Raw genomic sequence first — 20,148 nt, 5'->3', positions numbered from 1 at the left:
TTTTGGGATTTAAACATAAGGAGGGATAAAGTGAGAGGATGAGAGAGGGAGAGGTGTTTTATGGTTGAGAGAGATGTTTCAAGGCTTAGGACTTAGGATTTAAGAATTAGGGGGCATACTATATAGATTTTAGGGTTTAGAGGGGGGGAAAGTGGGCTTAGGGTTTTAGGTTGATGGCTAAGGTATTTGATCTTAGAGAGATGGAGAGAGATGATGGTGATTATTAAGGGCTTAAGACTTAGGATTTATGGTTTATGGAGTACTATTTAGGGAAGGAGTTTAGGGTTGAGAGAGAGAGAGAGAGAGAGAGATCAACATTACTCAACATTACTTACATAAATTTGTTCACCATGCATTGGTGAGATCAATATGGTCTACCCCAAGAGAAAAAGGGGACATAAATTCATCATAACATGTGTTACTCATTTCAAATAAAATGCTCAATCACAACATTCTTGAAAGATGACATCAAACATTATGCTTAGAAAAATATGAAATAACATTAATCAATTTGTAAAAAATATCCTCTAATGTAAACACCATGGTAATACCCATAAAAACTTCTTAACTCGTCCTCAAATGCATATTTGAATAAAAAAAGCATTATTCAATTAATATATTCTATTGAATGAATGAAATTGTAACATAGACAATGATGTGATAACTACATAAACCTTCTAAGCACCTCTACCAATTTGCATACCGAGTCTTGACAAACAAACTCATTGTCAACAAACAACAAATTACAACTTTGACCATTGAACCATTGAAGACTTGAAAAGGTCATACTACAACACTAATACATAGGCATCAAATTTAGAACCATAAGCCATCAACTTCTTGTGTAAAGGTATACTAAACATTCTCCCATAAGGACTACAAATACTCTATTAGACATAGTCTAGCTTCTCCTATTTTTATTTTCTTGAAGCATCACATACTCATCCAACATCATCATGAGACATCAGAAAAATATTTGAACACACATTTTTGAATCTCTATCATCTTTACACATAAGATAACTAGGCTTTCCATCATGACTTCATGCAATAAATGGACATCAATGTGAACACTAAATTCACATTACTAACAAATTATAACGTTTAAACTAATAATACTAATATACAAAAATATTTAAGATAAGAGCCTACCATACAATAGTAATTTGTGAGCTTTTCATGTGAGAGATCTTAGATTTGAGTCTATTTGAATTTAACATATAATATAATTAATTACAATAAATAATTATAATTAATGTAGTCTTCCACCCATTATCAATCTAAAAATAAAATAAAATATACAAGAATATTTAATAAAGTAAAAATTAAATTAAATGATTAAGCTGATAGGCTTATTGTGGGAGCTTTCCTCCCAAAAATTGCTCTTTTGCTAGAGATGTTGTAAGACCAATTTCTGGTTGATTTTTCAGTGATGTAAAAAAATTTCATTTTTAGAAATTTCTAAAATTTAAAGCTTTGTTTTAGAAATATAGTTTAAATTTCTATTTTTAGAACCAAAAACTTCTAATGTTTTACTACCTTAAATACTTATGATTTGAGCCTTTCATGGGAAATATTGTAACAAAAGTTTTCTCATTTAACACCTCTTACCTTGTGGCTCAATGGAGATATGTATCATGCTTTCCAATGCTAAATTTCAATCAAAAATTCCAATTGTGTTTCAATTTAAGATCTTTTGATTTATTTGGACTTGACTCTTAGAGTTTGTATTTTCTCTTCTAGTTGGCTTAAATCAATTTGAAATAACTTGGCATGATAAGTATTTTAATTGATATTTATGAGATTTAGACCATAGAGCATTTAATTTCATGGTAAATTAATTTTTAGGATTTATTATAGGCATATTTTATGAAAATTAAGTGCTCCATTTTATCATGGAGGCACATACTTTTTTCCTTGTCTTATTAAAATCTTAACTTGGAATAGCACGGAAAGTATTTTTGACTTGATTTGTATTCACTTTGTCTTATTACAACACCAACAATTTACTAACTAGCGCACTCATTATGCATAAATGGATAAAATTTTGTTCAAAGATGTCAATTTGTTGTGAAACAAAGGTTTTTGCATGATGTAATATTTTTTTCTTCTACATTTCTATATTTGACTTGTTTGAATTCTTTATGAAATCTTTGAAATGGTAACGGTTATTGTAATTTTCATCTAAAAAACAATTGAATATAGTAGCATCTTTATGCACATTAGATGTTGCGTATAGTGATAGTTCACTGGTCAATTCAATTTTACATTCAAACAAATTTAGCTTAATTGGATTGTAGGGCTTTTCCAAGATTTTTTTAAATTTTGAACATTTTCACAAAAATTGTACATCTTGTATTTATTTTAGGTGACAATATTTTGATATTTTGCAAATAGGAGATTGTCATATTTGTTGAAGGAGGATCTTAGAAAGATTTTTATTTTTTTTAGAAACATAAACAAACTTCATATTTCAACTATTTTATCTAGTTTGTGTTTATTTTTAGTTAATTTTGATTGATTTCGAACTTTAGATTGGTTCATTTCTAATTTACATTAGTTTTTTCCTTATTTTATAAAACATTTTAAATTACTTATTTTTTGAAAAAAGAGGGGTAAAAAATTATTATGACAGAAAGAAATACAATAAGGAGAGCTCAACAAGGAGCTCTATTCTGAGCAACAAGATCATCAAATTCTTGCACCATCTCAAAAGGAAGTTGCCCCCTATCCATAATATTCTAGCCCGAAGCATGACTAGAAGCCCATTTGGCTAAACAATTAGTAGCTTTGTTCTATACATGAGGAATGTACGTAAACCTAATGAACTCAAAAGAGGTACAAAAGAGAATAATTTGATTAACAATAGTGGCCAATTGCTAGCTAACATCCTCAATCTCCTATGAGGATTTAAGCAAGTTCACTACCACTTGGGAATTAGACTCATAGATAATCTTGCTCCATCCCCGCAAGAAACATTATTCCACAACATATAAAATAGCGTGAGCCTCCATGAGATTGTTAGTGTAATCACCCTTGTGTATTCAGAAAAGGAATTCAACATCACTAGAACTAAAATGAGCCACTCCCCCAATACTAGCAGTGCCAGGATTCCCTCGGGAAGAACCATCAGTGTTAATTTTTAGAAATCCATGGAGAGGAGGAGTCCAATGCCCATCCTAATTCACCCAACCTTTTGTCTAATGCCAAGGCAACCTAGACACTCTTGGTTACCTTTAAATTGCAACCCCATCCTAAAGATGAAATTGAAGAAATTGCATATAGAAAGATCAACCGGATCCATACCCCCATCTAGCATACACTTCACTTGAATAGTTTCTTGAAGAGAATGTGAGATCTTCCACCAAATATGTGCAACACCCAGTTGAACATCTTGGAAGATTTGACGATCCCTCTCTAGCCAGATATGCTAGAGCATGAATGATGGGCCAGCAATCCAAGCAGCATGGAGAGGGGAAGACTTGGAGGGAGCACTGCCCAAGCAGGCCCAAAACTTAGGAAAAGAGGAAGCATGTCTCCACCAAAGGTGCCATAGCTAAGTAGAAAAGGAGCAATGGAAGAATAGATGGGAGACAGACTCCTCCCCATTACCACACAAACCACAATAAGAGGGCCCCTGAAATCCATGTTTACAAAGATTGTCCCACGTAAGAAAGTGGTTGTGAGGCACTAGCCACATGAAAAAATTGCACTTGGACCAAGAAACTTTATTCCAAACTTGCTTCCACCAAGGGACCTCATCATTCCTAAATAGTTGTCTAGTTGTCTCCTGATACCCAACATAAACATAATATTTACCAGACAAGGTACCTCTCCAAGCCAAAACATCTGGACCTAGCAAAGAGGAACACTCTCTAGAGGCCAAAATCTAAGAAAGCTCCTGACAATCCACATCTATGCCTCTAGGAGGCCAATCAGAAGAGTGCTTCCATCTATAACCAACAATAGGTCCCAATTGATAAGAAGTCTTGTAATGAGCCACTTTATCCCATCTAGCAGCATAAAAAGAATCAAAAAGAGTCTGAATATGAGGGTACATGGATAATATGGATGGGAATCCATCCCAATCATCAGACCAAAACAAAGCCTCAGAACCTCCCTTACATATCCAGAACATACCTCTCTTGACTAACACAACACTAGTCTTCAAAGTATGCCAGACCATTGAGCCACAACCTTCAAGAGGAAGTGCAGAAACAAAGCAACGATCAACACCATGAAAATATTTATGGGTGATAATACGAGATCAAAGTTGATTTTGTCTAGAGCATCATCACCAATAAAGCTTAGCGGCCAATGCTTGACTACTCAAGAGAGCTAATCAAAGACCAAGACCACCCTCTTTTTTGGACCTACAAATAGTCTCCATCTACTCAAGCTCCATTTAGTGCTGCAAAAATTAACACTCCAAAGGAATTGCTGAGAAAGAGCATCAAACTCCTTGAGAAAGTAAACAAGAGCAGCCTGAACCATGCATCTATAAGTAGGAAAAGCTTAGATAATAGATTGAAGAAGAGTAACCCGAGCAGCAATAGAAAGGTATCTATGAGTCCAATGATTTATCTTATCCTAAAGCTTGGTAATCAAATTTTTCTAGAAGAGATGTGGTTGCCTAGAAACAACAATAGGGATGCCAAGATAACTCAAAGGAAGCAACCCAATTTGAAACATGTACAATACCAACAATCTTGTGTTGAGGATACCAGCAATCCTGTGCTGAATAGAATTAGGAGTGTTAAAAAAGTAAATGGAAGATTTGTGCTCATTAACTTTTTGGCTTCAAGGTGCCAAATAAATATCTAGAGTATGTCAAAAGGCCCCAGCTTCCTTGATCCTAGCAAAACCCACAAGAGTAGAATCATCAACAAATTGAAGGTGGGAAAGAGTAGGTAAACCATTACCCCACTACCACCCCTAAATAAATTCTAGGTGACCTGATACTTAATGAATCTAGCCAAGCCATTAGCCAAAATGATGAAAAGATATGGGGAGAGAGGGTCACCCTGGTGGAGGCCTCTAGAGGCATGAAATAGATGAGAAGGTTGACCATTAAGAAGAATAGAAAAAGAGACAGAATTAACACAACTCATAGTCCAACTCACCTAGTTAGAGCTAAAGCCAAAGGTAAGAAGAATACTCCTTAGGAAACTACATTTAACTCTATTGTAGGCCTTAGCCATATCTAGCTTAATAAACATTTCTCTCTCTCTCTTGAAGTAGCCATAGAGTGAATAGCCTTAGTAGCAATAACCACCCCATTCAAAATTTGTCTTCTAGCAACAAAACCACCTTGTTCTTCTAAGATAATAATGAGGAGACACTTTTTAAGTATCTCAACAATCAACTTAGTAATAACTTTGTAAACCACATTACATAAAGCAATTGGTCTAAAAAATTTCAATTGATTAGCACCCTCTCTTTTTGGAATAAGAGTTAAGAAAGTAGAAATCAAAGCCCAGAGCATCTGCTTGCTAGAATAGGATTCCTTAACCACCTCCAACAAATCATGATTAATGATGTCCCAAAATTCCTAAAAGAACTCAATTGGAAAGCCATTAAGACCAGGAGCCTTCCCCTTAGGCATGCCAAAGACCACCTCCTCCCGCTCTTCCAAAGATATTGGTCGCATGAGATAATCATTCATTTCTTGAGTGATAAGGGAAGGAATACAAGACAAAATAATATTTTCTTCATTATTAGCAGGAGGAGAGTCCTCAGAGAAGAGGGTAGAAAAGTACTGAGTAGTCTCCTGGAAAAAAGCTGGCAAGGAAGTCAATTGGATACCTTGAGAATTAACCAAAGAAGAAATATTGCTCTAATTCCGGCGAGATTGCACCATTTTATGAAAAAAAAACAATGTTTTGATCACTCTCCTAGAGCCAATCAACTCTAGCCTTTTTCTTCCAAAATTTTTTCTCTCGAAGTTCCCATTCTTCTAGAGCTTTAGAAGTAAGGGATTCAACCCTTCCAAGATCCTCTAAGAAACCTTGATCTCTAATCTACCTTGTGATGACATCAAGATCTTCTTGAGAAAGCCTCTTCATAGAGTGAAGGTTCCCAAAACATTGTCTATTCCATATCCTAAACTGGCTTTTAATAGACTGAAGCCTTTTAGAAAATGACAACATAGTAGTACCATATGTAGGAGCACCATCTTTCCACCAACATAAAACAAAATCATGAAGAGAGAAGTCACAAAGCCACATCAACTAGAACTTAAAGGGAGAATGCTTTGGAATATAAGCCCCAATAGCAAAAAAATTGATTGGCCAATGATTAGAACCCCTCTAATCTAGGATTTCCAAAGAGAGAGTAAGGGTTCACCTAACCTAGAAACCAGAAACAAGAAATCTGTCGAGACGTTCTGAGATAGTATCAACCCTAGTCCTTTGATTATTCCAAGTATAGAGACCATTAGAAGGCTTGACATCAAAGAGATGCAAAAGTGATATGTGTTGCCAAGAAGAGAAAAAGAAGACCCCAATCTAGCTAAATTGCCTTGCTTCTCCTCTAGAATTTTTTTTGAATTAGAGTCCCCTACTAATACCCATGGATGAAAAGGGTGACAATTCTTAACATATTGAATATGCCTCCAAAGTTCCTCCTTTCCCACAAAATCAAAAGGCACATACACATTAGTAATCATGATTACCTCTCCTAAGTCTAAAGCAGCAGACACCATAGAGAGTTGAGTGAGAAGACACCCAGCCAAGGGGAAAAATTTTCCACGGATCCCAAAAGATAGCTAAACCACCAGCACTACCCATAGCCCCAACACACTGGCATTGCCCACAAGTCCAAATACTAGAGGCATGTTGGACCATAGAATCCATAGAGAGCTTAGTCTCTTGGATATAAAAAACATCAAGAGAATGATCAACCACCAGATTCTGAATAGCCTTTTGTCTAGGGATGCTATTCAACCCCCTAACATTCCACGAGAGAATAATCATCACTGGGTAGAATGGGGAAAATGAGCATCCAATAGTTTCACTAACCCAGAGTATACCAATATATCTCCTATGAGTTTAATCTTCTCTTGGTCTGTTTTGCACCCATTCCTTAGAGGAGGAGTAAAGGAAACCTGCTTAAAGGGTCTATGCATCAGCCCCAAGGGGAGAGAAGACCCCTTACCCTTACCTGATTCTAACACATCCTTAACCAAGTTAGCCAGAACAACATCATTAGCCTCTGACACCATAGGTGTCACTAGAGCATCTAAAATAGGAGCTGCAGGAAAGTCATAGTTCTGATATACCACAACTTGAGATGCCCCACAAGCGTCATTAGGTACAAGTCCCTCATTTGGGAAAACTAGGTTAGAAGAGATAGTAGGAGGAATACCCTCCTCTAGAACCATACTATCTAGCACCTCAAAGCGATTAAAACCTAAATTAGATATTCTATCTTTCAAAGGCCTCTTCTGACCATGCACCTTAGCTCGTGGGCAAACAGGAGTAAATCCATCCTTATCCTGCATTTGAGCCTTTCCCTTTCTTGTAGTATCTTGTTGATTCTTCCCCTTGGTTGTATTATCCATCTGGGGTTGTCTTCTCCCTATAGTATTTGCCAAACCACCATCATTGCCAGCCGTAGAACCATCCACTCCTTTGGAAGTCAAATTACAAGGACACTGACACTGTAAATGGCCATACTGTAGATGCACTTTTAGTACACCATTTTCACCTCTCATGAAAAGAAATACCCTTAATGTGTTCCCTGATTTTGCTAACATGTTCTTATGAAGATTGAATTGGCTTGAAGATCCAAAATGCAAATTTCCAAATTCTTAAAGTTTGAGGAGTTCAGGATTCAAAGATTAGTCTCATGGCTTAAATTACCATAATCAATACAAGTTCCAAGATCAAGTGTGTTTGATATCAGGTTTCAATCAAAGGCTTCTAGTTTTGATGATCAAAGGATAATGATTGCTGATATGTATTCAAATTTCACTTATAACAGTGAAAGTGAAAAATGAACTCCGAAGGTAAAATTCTGCCAGTGAAGTCAAAGTCTCATTTTTCCGCCTGAAAAGAAAAAATGCAAAATCTCAATTTTAAGCGAAAAGGCATGAGTTTATAAGATCATGCTTGCATTTTCAATGTGACCCATGAACCAATTGATGCAAAATAGTGATCACAACAGAAAAAGCAGAAAACCTGATGTCATAGTCCATTCCCAATTTTCTCGCCATGGGAGAAGCTCATTTGGGACTTCCCACAAAGAAGAGGCTTTTGGATAGATGGTTCAATAGGGCCTAAATTTAAGCATGAAAACAATTTCTGCCATGAAATTCCTAGGAAAACACCATCCTCTAATTTACAAGAACATTTTCCTTTACGGCCTTCACCTTTCTCGGAACATTATTCCTCATCAGCATCAGATTATTCTGAAGATTATAACTCAACAGCATTAGATTCATTGGAAGTTAACTCCTTTGCTGCATATGATAGTCATTTTCAAGATTATTTATCATCGGCCTCAGAAAGTTCATCAAACTTACACTCATCTGAAGTAAAATCCTCATTGGCATCACATTCATCCCAGTTTTCTTACTCGTCATGGTCTGATTCATGTACGGTCTATTCCTCATCAAGTGAGGATAAATCTGAAAGGCAAGATTTGAATGAATTTAAAGACTGTGAGGAAATACAGCCTCCTCAGTGTTCATCTTCGAGTATGGCAAATACAGAATTGGATGACTGTCTTAAATCTCTTATTGGTATTGGTGTTGAATCTCTTCCACAAATCATAACACAAGTTTGTAAAGAGATTCCAGACTGCAGAATGTCACAAGGTGTGCAATTTATGCATAATTTATCGGTTTTGCTGCTCAATAATTCATCCAATTCAGGTAATCTGAGAAAATCTGACTTTCAAATTCTCCAGTCTATCATCTGCAATTTATCTCAGTGTCTTATGAAAAGTACAGTTGCTTCAAAATCAATAGACTTAGCTGCCTTCATGCTTGATAAAGAACTGGTTGCTGCCAAAATGGAGGAAACTGAAAAGGGCTGCTGTGCTGCTGAAGAAAAGGAAGATCTTGTTGAACAAAGGATTTTTCAAATGCCTCCAGAAGTTTGTCAGTCGCAAATGGCTAATATAGAGATGGAATTAAATATAATAAAATTTGAAATCAGGCGTCTCAGAACATAGCTTGAAATGGAGGGTTTAAAGAAGACTTGTGCAGGTACACATGAAAATGGAGAAATTGAAAATTTAGCAAACAAGAATTAATTAAACAATGGGACTTGTCCAGAATAGAATTTATGTATGTTGGAAAATGACTTTCTCTGCACACGTACGCTATATTCACAAGAAAGTAATCGGTTACCTGATTTGAACTTGGATCCAATAATAGATGATGGATCACTCATAGGTGAATGTCGCATGAAGAAATGTGAAGATGGTGCTATTTGTCAAAGCAATATTAGTGAGGAGACCATGACACCCATAGAGGATGAAGCCGAGCATTACAAGAATCGGCACTTAAATCTGGCACCTAAAATACCAAATGGAATGACCCAAGCACGAAGAAGTTGCTTTGGCGGAAAATGCCCTCCCATGTTCATTTTCCGCTGAGGAGATGCTATTTTCTAATTCTCCGCCAAAGAGGACATAGTCAAAACTCCGCCAAAGGCTTCATTTTAAGTGCATCACATGAAGCCAGCGAATAAAACCAGTGATGAGTTAAAGAATGCCATTTGTCACATGGACAGACGGGCCTCACAAGTTAAATTCAGACTGAGCTCAAACCATGTTCTCTCCGGCATTTCCGCAATGGTTGAAAGATGTGTTTCAGGAAATGCAGACCAAAAGGGGTCATTATCAACATCACAAAGAGTTAAAGGCAGCACAGGGAATCAAGTCAACTGCTCAGGGTCTTGAGCATGCCATAGCAGGAACTCAGTTATATGTTGTTGGACCTGATGATGATTTAGATGATGTTAAAGAAGAAGCAATGCAAGATATAAACAATGTAATGTCCCAGATTGACAAAACCGGGGAAGGAGTTTATGTTCAAACTTCAACTCTTGGATCTTTAGAAGCTTTACTTGAGTTTTTGAAGACCCCCGCTGTGAGCATCCCAGTTAGTGCAATTAGTATTGGGCCTGTCCATAAAAAGGATGTCATGCGTTCGTGTGTAATGCTTGAGAAAAAGAAAAAGAAAAAAAGAGTATACTACAATTTTGGCATTTGATGTCAAAATTACTCCTGAAGTTCGGGAGCTAGCAGATGAAGTTGGTGTCAAGATATTTGCAGCGGACATTGTTTATCATCTGTTTGACCAGTTTAAAGTATATATGGAAAATCTTAAGGAGGAAATTGAAAAGGAGGCTGTAGAAGATGCTGTTTTCTCCTGCGTCCTGAGTATTTTACCAAATTGTGTTTTCAACAAGAAGGATCCTATAATTGTTGGTGTTGATATTCTCGAAGGCATTGCAAGGATTGGTACACTATTATGTGTCCCCACAAAAGATTTCATAGATATTGGCAAGCTAGCCTCAATTGAGATCAATCATAAAGTTGACGACATGGCTAAGAAGGGTGAAAAAGTGGTCATGAAGATTGCTGGGAGCAACGCTGATGAAGCACATAAAATGTTTGGTAGGCATTTTGAGTTGGAGGATGAATTTGTGAGTCATCTCACTAGAAGATCTATAGATATATTGAAAGAAAACTATTGGGATGATTTTTCCAATGCTGATTGGAAACTTGTGGCGAAATTGAAAAAGTTGTTAAAAATTCCTTAATCTACCACTAATGGTGCATTCTAGGATGGACCTTTGGAGTTGAGCAAAACCTTTTGATGAAAAGGAGAAGATGAACTTGCAGGTGGTAGTGGTACCACCCGTGACCTCACTGCAAACTATAGTCAAACGCCCAAGCTGGGTATGACACCTTCGAGAATGCCAGGTGGGAAAGGAGATGCCATTATGATAAGAGGCTAAAAATCAAGCACGTTTAAGAGAGTCACAAACTCCACTTTTTTTTGGGAAGAAAACCTCGAGTTGCATCCTTCTGATTTCACGGGAGTCACTCCCAGAAAAAAAAAAGGCTCAGACTCTGAATCCTATTGGAACACTTCTGCATACTCCTGGAGCAATAGGTTTAACTCCTAGAATTGGAATGACTCCATCAAGAGTGATATCTACCTTTGGCATGACTCCTAGAGGGACTCCTATTCGAGATGAGCTTCGTATAAATAAAGGTATGGAAACTACTGACAGTTCCAAAACTGAAAGTCGAAGGCAAGCAGAGATAAGGAAGAGCTTGCAAGTTGGTTTAAGTGAACTTCCTGCACCACAGAATGAATATCGGATAGTTGTCCCTGAGTCTTCAACAGATGATATTGAAGTGACACAACAAATGGAATAAGACATGTCTGATAAATTCGCTAGAGAGAAAGCAGAAGCAGCTGCAAGACACGTAACATTGCTTAGAAAAGATATAAAAGGCTGCGGTAGATAGAAAATGGTCAAAATGTTTGACCATATGCAGATAACAAAATGAAATAAAGAACCCGAGCCCAAAGTTGTATTACCAAATCATTATCCCAATGGAATTATATATATTTGGGTACTGACGGCAAAGAATAAGAGCAAATCATTATGTCCATGCAGTGAAAGGAATGCATACAAAGGAAATGTGTCGAGCCGAGGATCTTCACTCGGATAAAACAATAAGGGCCTAAGCCGTATTTGGAAAGTGATGAGATCAAATGTGGCAATTAACATTTGAGAAGATAAAGAGTCCGAATCGAGCATTAGATGAGAGAAACATAAAGCATCCAATTGGCTCCCAATCATATGGTTCGGTTATCATAAAACCTATCAACTTAAAAGATTAGAGCCATTATGACATATTACGGATTACTCATCACAAGTGTCCAATCAATATTTGATTGCGTGTCAAATTTAGAGTTTCCTTCTCACATAAAGAACATCATCCACATCCATTGGAGGGAGGAATATGAATCACCAAGAATAGAAGTAAATATTTGATAATATAATTAATAGGATTGATTCCCAAGAGTTAAAAGTCATGGAAAATTATTTATTGGTAATCTTTTTCTATCAAAGGGGTCTTCTTTTTCTGCAAAAGTAGGTATTGCTGGAGTAGAGGGGAGGGCATTTGATTTTTCGATATTTTTGTTTATGCATTGGAGATTGATAATGAATTTTTGTAACAAATTTGGCTGAGATTGCGAGCAAATGTATTCAGAGTGTTGTGTTTGTTGTGTTTAAAACAAGAAAGGTTTTATTATGAATTAGAGTATTTGAGCATCACTTTCTCTGATTGCTTTCAATCGGAGTATTGTTATAATCGGTATTGAGCACTTTCTTGCATTCTTAGCTAAATGGTGAATGGGTGATATATTAGAGTACTGCCATTTGTTCCTATTGCAAGGATTAGTATGTTTAATCTTCATTTTCATTTCATGTTATTGCATTTGCATAATTAGCAACATCATTGCATTACCAATGTCGAGAAGTTATAGGAACTGTGGGTTCTTGGTATTGACTAGGTTTAGAAACTAAAATATGCCTGAGTTAGATCTACTAGTGTTGGCTTGGTTTTCCTCTTCTGCTTTTGGGTTAAGAACATACCTAATTAGTTTAGGAACTAGTAAATTCATTGAATATCATTTGATAAGGGAGCTGTACCTTTCAATTCAGAGAAAATCTATCAGCCTGAAGATAGATTATCCAACTATTGGTATCTGGTTGTTCTTTTAGATTTGGGCATTAGAGAGTTAAATTAAAAAGAAAAAATATGTTTACCAACACATACTCATGAAAAATCTGATATCAGAAAGGGAGGGATTCATAATCTAATTATTGCACACAGGGAGAAGCCCCAAGATAAATTTTCAAAGAATCTAGTAATGGGTTATTCAAATTAATTTCAACAAAAAATTCTAGCATAAGAAATAACCTCTCTATCAAGGGATTGATGCACAATTGTAGTTGGCTTTCCTAACAAAGCAGCAATTTGTCAAAGTATGTCTTCTCAGTAGAATTCTAGGGGAAGGCAAGGCAAGTGAACCCAAATTGGCACTATTGAAGGGAGATCCTTAGCAAAATTAAATCCTCAATGCCAGGGTTTGACAAATAACCCCACATGATTGTAGACATAAGGGGCTCCTTCAAAAACACGATCACGATCAGACATGCAAGAGAATACAACACAAAAGTAGCTATTCCCTACCAGCGTGATCTCCATATCACCTTCCACTTGCCATGAGCGACAGATCCATGTCTCAAGAGCAAATAGGAAAATTCAAATTCCAAGAAATTTGCATATCAAAGCATGCTTGGTCCAATATTCAATGTCCTCCATCACAGTCGCTGGAGGAATAACCAAAATAGAGTGATCATGGCTATGTGGAAAACAACCATTAATTTTTTTCATCTTGGAGCTCTCCCTTGAATAAGACAATTCAAATCTCATTGCATGCACAGTTGGAGAAGAACCATCTATCCTCACCAACACAGAAGAAATCCCAGGCCCTGCCATGTAAACAATAAAAAACCCCAATCTAAATTGTCTACAAAAGATTTCCAAAAACCAAAACCCACACAAACTTTGTCTAACAGTCGGCAATCAAAAAAGAATAGGGAATAATATCAGTAAAGGCAAAACAACAACCACAGGCTAGGGATTGTGCCCTAGCTCAATCAGCAGCCACCACATCTCATCGCTCTCTCCAAAAAACTTACTTTTTAATTTTAAATTTTTTTTTTTTTAACTTAGTTTTATTTTTAAGAATTAGTTTTATTTTCTTATTTAGATTTGTTTTCTTTCTAATCCACATGCAACCTCTTATGCATGAGACTTGGATCAATTAGGAGTCTTAATTTCTCTACCACTTTTTTCTATGACTCACCCCACATTTTGTAAGTTGTTACGGTTTTCAATTACATGTACTTTTTAAACTAGTTTGTATTTAGTATGTCTTTTATTTTATATTTTAATAATGAACATATTAGTAGCATTGATATTAATATTATATTATTATGTTGAGAGGCATATACAATGGGAAAAGCAAATTCCAGCACAAGAATATTTTAAGGAATAATTTGTGTAAGGAAAAAAGATTTGATGGGAGTTACAAAACAAATTTAATTTTAAAAATCAATTTAAAATAGTGAAATCCATTTGTCTTTCACAAAATAGTTTAAAAACAAATTAAGATGTGTAATGCCATTTTTTTGAAAAAGAGGGGTAAAATTTTATTAAGATAGAAAGGAATACAACAAGGAGAGCTCAACAAGGAGCTCAATCCTGAGCAAAAAGATTATCAAATTCTTGCACCATCTCAAAGGAAAGTTTTCCCCTATCCATAATATTCCAACCCAGATCATGACTAGAAGCCCATTTGGCTAAATAAGCAGCAGCTCTGTTCCATTCATAAGGAATATAAGTGAACCTAATGAGCTGAAAAGAGGTAGAGAGGAGAATAATTTGATTAACAATAGTGGCCAGTTGACAATTAACATCCTCAAGCTCCTACGAGGAAAGCAAGTTCACCACCACTTGGGAATCAAACTCACAGATAATCTTACTCCATCCCTGCAAGCAACACTGTTCCACAACATATAAAAAAAATTGAGCTTCCATGAGATTGTTAGTGTAATCACCCTTATGAACTGAGAAAAAGAATTTAACATCACCAAAACTACAACGAACTACTCTCCCAATACCAGCAAGGCCTGGATTCCCTCGGGAAGAACCATCAGTGTTAATTTTTAGAACTCCACAGGGAGGAGGAGTCCAATACCCATCTCGATTTACCCGACCTTTCCTCTAATGCTGAAGCTGGCTGGACACAGAAGGAAACCTTTGAGTTGCAGCCCCATCTTGAAGATGAAAATTGAGACGATTGCATATAGCAAGATCAACCGGATCCATACCCCCATCTAGCTCACACTTCACTTGAATAGTTTCCTAAAGAGAATGTGAGATCTTCCACCAAAGATGCAAAACACCAAGCCAAACATTGTAGAATATTCAACGATTCCTCTCCAACCAGATATGCCAAAGCATGAATGATGGGCCAACATTCCAAGCAGCATGAAGAGGAGAAGACTTGGAGGGAGCACTACCCAAGTGGGCCCAAAACTCTATCAAAGAGAAAGCATGCCTACAAGAGCAACCCCAAGCACTCCACCAAAGGTGCCATGGTTGAATAGAATAGGAGCAATGGAAGAATAGATGGGAGACAGACTCCTCCCCATTACCACACAAAACACAATAAAAGGGGCCCTGAAATCCATGTTTACAAAGATTATCCCATGTAAGATAGCAGTTGTGAGCCACTAGCTACATGAAAAAATTGCACTTGGACCAAGAAACTTTATTCCAAACTTGCTTCCACCAAGGGACCTCAACATCCCCAAATAATTGTCTAGTTATCTCTTGATACCTAGCAAAGACATGATATTTACTAGACAAGGTACCTCCCCAAGCCAAAACATCTAGACCTAGCAAATAGGAACACTCTCTAGAGGCTAGAATCTAAGAAAGCTCCTGATGATCCACGTCTATGCCTCTATGAGACCAATCAGAAGAATGCTTCCATCTATAACCAACAATAGGTCCCAATTGATAAGGAGTCTTGTAATGAGCCACTTTATCCCACCCAACAGCATGAAAAGAGTCACAAAGAGACTGAAGATGAGGGTACATGGATAAAATGGAAGGGAATCCATCCCAAGCATCAGACCAAAACAAAGCCTCAGAACCTCATTTACATATCTAGAAAAGACCCCTCTTGACTAACACCACACTTGTCTTCAAAGCACACCAAACCATTGAGCCACAACCTTCAAGAGGAAGTGCAGAAACAGAGCAATGATCAACACCATGAAAATATTTATGAGTGATAATACGAGCCCAAAGTTGATGTTGTCTAGAGCACCATCGCCAAGAAAGTTTAGCAGCCAATGCTTGACTACTCAAGAGAGTTGATCGAAGACCAAGACTCATAATTTTTAACAAATAGAAATAAAAAAGAAATTTAATGGGAGTTACAAATGAAATTTATTTTTAATAAAATATGTAATGCCATTTGGAAATCATAGTTATTAACATATAGAAATAGAAAAGAAATTTAATGAGAGTTACAAATGAATTTTTTTTAAAAAAAAAAATTTCAAAAAGCGAATGTCATTTGGCATTCACAAAAACTATAAAAAGATATATTTAAATATGCAATGCCATTTGGAAATCATAACTATTAAGAAACAAAATAGAAAAGAAATTTGATGGGAGTTACAATTTAAAAAAAAATCAATTTAACATAGAAAATGACTTTTGGCATTCAAGAAGCTTAAAAAAATAAAATAAGATAAATTGTCAAATAAGATTCTCAAAAAAATAAAATAGATAAAAATAAATATAAAATATGCCAAATGGCATTTTTCTTTTTTGGACTTGATGTTTCAATTATTTTATATTTCTTTTTTCTAGATTTTCTATTCTAGAAGTTAGAAAAGTATATAGGTAGATTTAGTAAGAAAATAAAATAAGAAATTAGATACATCTTAGTTTTTGAATTATAATTAGGATGTTTCTATGTTTTCTTTATATTTTTCTGTAAGAAATGTCATTATACTTAGTTATAAAAGAAAATATAGTAATATAGAAATCATTTAGATAACTATTTCTTGCCTTTTATTATTAATCATAATTAATGAGTTCTTTGAAAGTAATAGGAATACCATGAATGATAAATCGTATAGAAAAATAATTAAATATGATAAATATACAAATTCATCATCAAATTTTTGAATTTAATATTAATCTATAATCTATTGTGTATATGTATTTTAATTTCTTTTTCAAATATAATTGTGTTGTACTTTTTGACTGAATGTTTCAAATCACAACTTCTCCCTTAATTGAGACTTTAACTCTAAAAATAAATGTTCATGTTTCAAATCACAATATTACCTTAAATAAATTGAAAGTTACCCAATAAAATTGAGACTTGGCACTAATACTAAATTAAGTTGAAATTTAAATTTAATTATAACTTGAGAGAGAGAGAGAGATATCATAAGTCATGTTTAGTTAACTTTGACAGAAAGAGAAAGAGAAGGTACACAAGGGTGAGAGAGAGAGAGAGAGAGAGAGAGAGAGAGAGATTATGTTTTTAATAGAGAGTGAGGGTAGAGGGAGATTGAGTAGAGGAATAGAGAGAAAAACTCATATAATGTTTCTAATAGAACAGGGAGTAGAGCGAAATATGGGTGGAGGAGGGAGAGAGAGAGAAGGGGGGGAGGTACGGAGGGGGCATATCTAGAGAGAGACAAGGGATCCTATTATGTTTTCAATAAAGAGAGCTTAGCGATAGGGTTAGAGAGCGATATGAGAGTGAAATAAGGGGAGAGAGAGAGAGAGAGAGAGAGAGAGAGAGAGAGAGAGAGAGAGAGAGAGAGAGAGAGAGAGAGAGAGTAGGGACGGGGTAAAAGAGAGAGGGAGAGAAAGGGAGATAGATATTAGAAAACATATCTAGAGAGAGAGAGATGATAGTGAAATAAAGGGGGAGAGTGAGAGAATTTTATTAGAGGGAATAACTAGAGAGAGAGAGAGCGAGAGAGAGAGAGAGAGAGAGAGAGAGAGAGGCATATCTAGAGAGAGACAAGGAACCCTATTATGTTTTGAATAGAGAGAGAGAGCTTAGAGATAAGGTTAGAGAGAGTGATTGTGATGGTGAAATAAGGGAGAGAGAGAGAGAGAGAGAGAGAGAGAGAGAGAGAGAGAGAGAGAGAGAGGCATATCTAGAGAGAGACAAGGAACCCTATTATGTTTTGAATAGAGAGAGAGAGCTTAGAGATAAGGTTAGAGAGAGTGATTGTGATGGTGAAATAAGGGGAGAGAGAGAGAGAGGGGGGGGGGGGGGGGGGGGGGGGGTAGGGGGGGGGAAGGGTTGGGGAGGGCAGGAGAGATTGGGAGAGAGTAGGGAAGGGGTAAAAGAGAGAGGGATAGAAAGGAAGATAGATATTAGACAACATATCTAGAGAGAGGGAGATAATAGTGAAATAATGGGGGAGAGTGAGAGAGGTTTATTAGAGGGCATAACTAGAGGGAGAGAGAGGGGGGGGGGCGGGGGGATGATTAGGGGTCATATATAGAGAGGCAAGAGAATGGATAGGGGAGGGGGAAAGATTGAGAGAGAGTGGCAAAGGGGTAAAAGAGAGAGAGGGAGAAAGAGGGAGATAAATACTAGACAACATATCTAGAGAGATGGGTACAATAGTGAAATAATGGGGGAGAGTGAGAGAGGTTTATTACAGGGCATAATGAGAGAGAGAGATGAAGGGGAATTTCTAGAGAGTGACAAGGCACCCTATTATGTTTTCAATAGAGAGAGAGCTTAGAGACAGGGTTAGAAAGAGGGATCATGATAATGAAATAAGGAGGGGAGAGAGAGAGAGAGAGAGACAAAGAGAGATAGGGAGAGAGAGAGAGATTGAGAGAGAGTGGGGATGGGGTAAAAGAGAGAGGAATAGAAAGGGAGATAGATATTATAATACATATCTAGAGAGAGAGGGAGATAATAGTGAAATAATGGGGGAGAGTGAGAGAGTTTTATTAGAGAGAGAGAGAGAGAGAGAGAGAGAGGCAAGGGAAGGGGTAGGGGAGGGAGGGAGTGATTGAGAGAGTGTTGGGAAGGGGTAAAAGAGAGAGGGAGAAAAAAGGAGATAGGTATTAGACAACATATCTAGAGAGAGAGGGATAATAGTGAAATAATAGGGGAGAGAGAGGTTTATTAGAGGGCATAGCTAGAGAAAGAGAGAGAGGCATATCTAGAGAGAGACAAGGGACCCTATTATGTTTTCAATAGAGAGAGAGCTTAGAGATAGGGTTGGAGAGAGTGATACGATGGTGAAATAAGAGAGTGAGAGAGAGTGGGAAGGGGTAAAAGAGAGGGAGAGAAGGGGAGATAAATATTAGAAAACATATTTAGAGAGAGAGGGATGATAGTGAAATTATAGGGGAGAGTAAGAGAGGGCATTGTGTGTGTGTGTGTGTGTGTGTGTGTGTGTGTGTGTGTGTGAGAGAGAGAGAGAGAGAGAGAGAGAGAGAGAGAGAGAGGATGGGGTGATTAGAAGTCATATATAGAGAGGCGAGGGAAGGGGTAGGGGAGGGAGGGAGAGGTTGAGAGAGAGTTGGGAAGGGGTAAAAGAGAGAGGGAAAAAAAGGGAGATAGATATTAGACAATATATCTAGAGAGAGAGGGATAGTAAAATAATGGGGGAGAGAGAGGTTTATTAGAAGGCATATCTAGAGAGAGAGAAGGGACCCTATTATGTTTTCAATAGAGAATGAACTTAGAAATAGGGTTAGAGAGTGATGCAATGGTGAAATAAGGGGAGAGAGAGAGAAAGGTAGGAGGGAGGGAAAGATTGAGAGAGAGTGGGGAAGGGGTAAAAGAGAGGGAGAGAAAGGGAGATAGATATTATAAAATATATTTAGACAGAGGGGGATAATAGCGAAATAATAGGGAAGAGTAAGAGTAGATGGAATAATGTGTGTGAGTGTGTGAAAGAGAGAGAGGTAGTGGACAATAGAGGGAGGGAGGGAGGGAGGGAGAGAGAGAGAGAGAGAGAGAGAGAGAGAGAGAGAGAGAGAGAGAGAGAGAGAGAGAATAACGGGAAGATATATATATATATATAGAGAGAGAGAGAGAGAGAGAGAGAGAGAGAGAGAGAATGTTTTTAATAGATAGAGAAAGACTTTCATAGGTGGTAGCGAGAGAACATGATTAGGGGACATATCAAGAAAGAGAGGCAAGGGATCCTAATATATTTTTAATAGAAAGAGGACTTAGGGATTGGAGTAGAAAATGGGTTATTAGGGGTATATGTATAGAGGGATGTAATGGATAGTGGGGGGAGGCACAAATTGAGAAAGAGATGGGGGATGGGATAAAAAGGGATAAAAGAGATGGAGAGAGAGATTAGGGGGCATATATATATATATATATATATATATATATATATATGCCTAGAGTCATCCTTCTCGAGGCACCTATTTTAATTCAAATCCTAACCCACAGAATAAAAACCATAGGATTTAAATTAAGATAGGTTCCTCAAGAAGGATGACTCTAGGC

General features: G+C 36.8%; 1 pseudogene; it reads left to right on the top strand.

Moving 5' to 3' along the window:
- Positions 1 to 9,825: 9,825 nt before the first annotated feature.
- Positions 9,826 to 10,774, top strand: LOC149540304 (uncharacterized; annotated as a pseudogene).
- Positions 10,775 to 20,148: the final 9,374 nt, after the last annotated feature.

The sequence above is a fragment of the Cupressus sempervirens genome, chromosome 9, assembly GCF_028749045.1.
Source record: "Cupressus sempervirens isolate cs-2001-9-10 chromosome 9, ASM2874904v1, whole genome shotgun sequence".
Taxonomy (NCBI): domain Eukaryota; kingdom Viridiplantae; phylum Streptophyta; class Pinopsida; order Cupressales; family Cupressaceae; genus Cupressus; species Cupressus sempervirens.
This window is presented reverse-complemented; position numbering and strand designations above follow the sequence as displayed.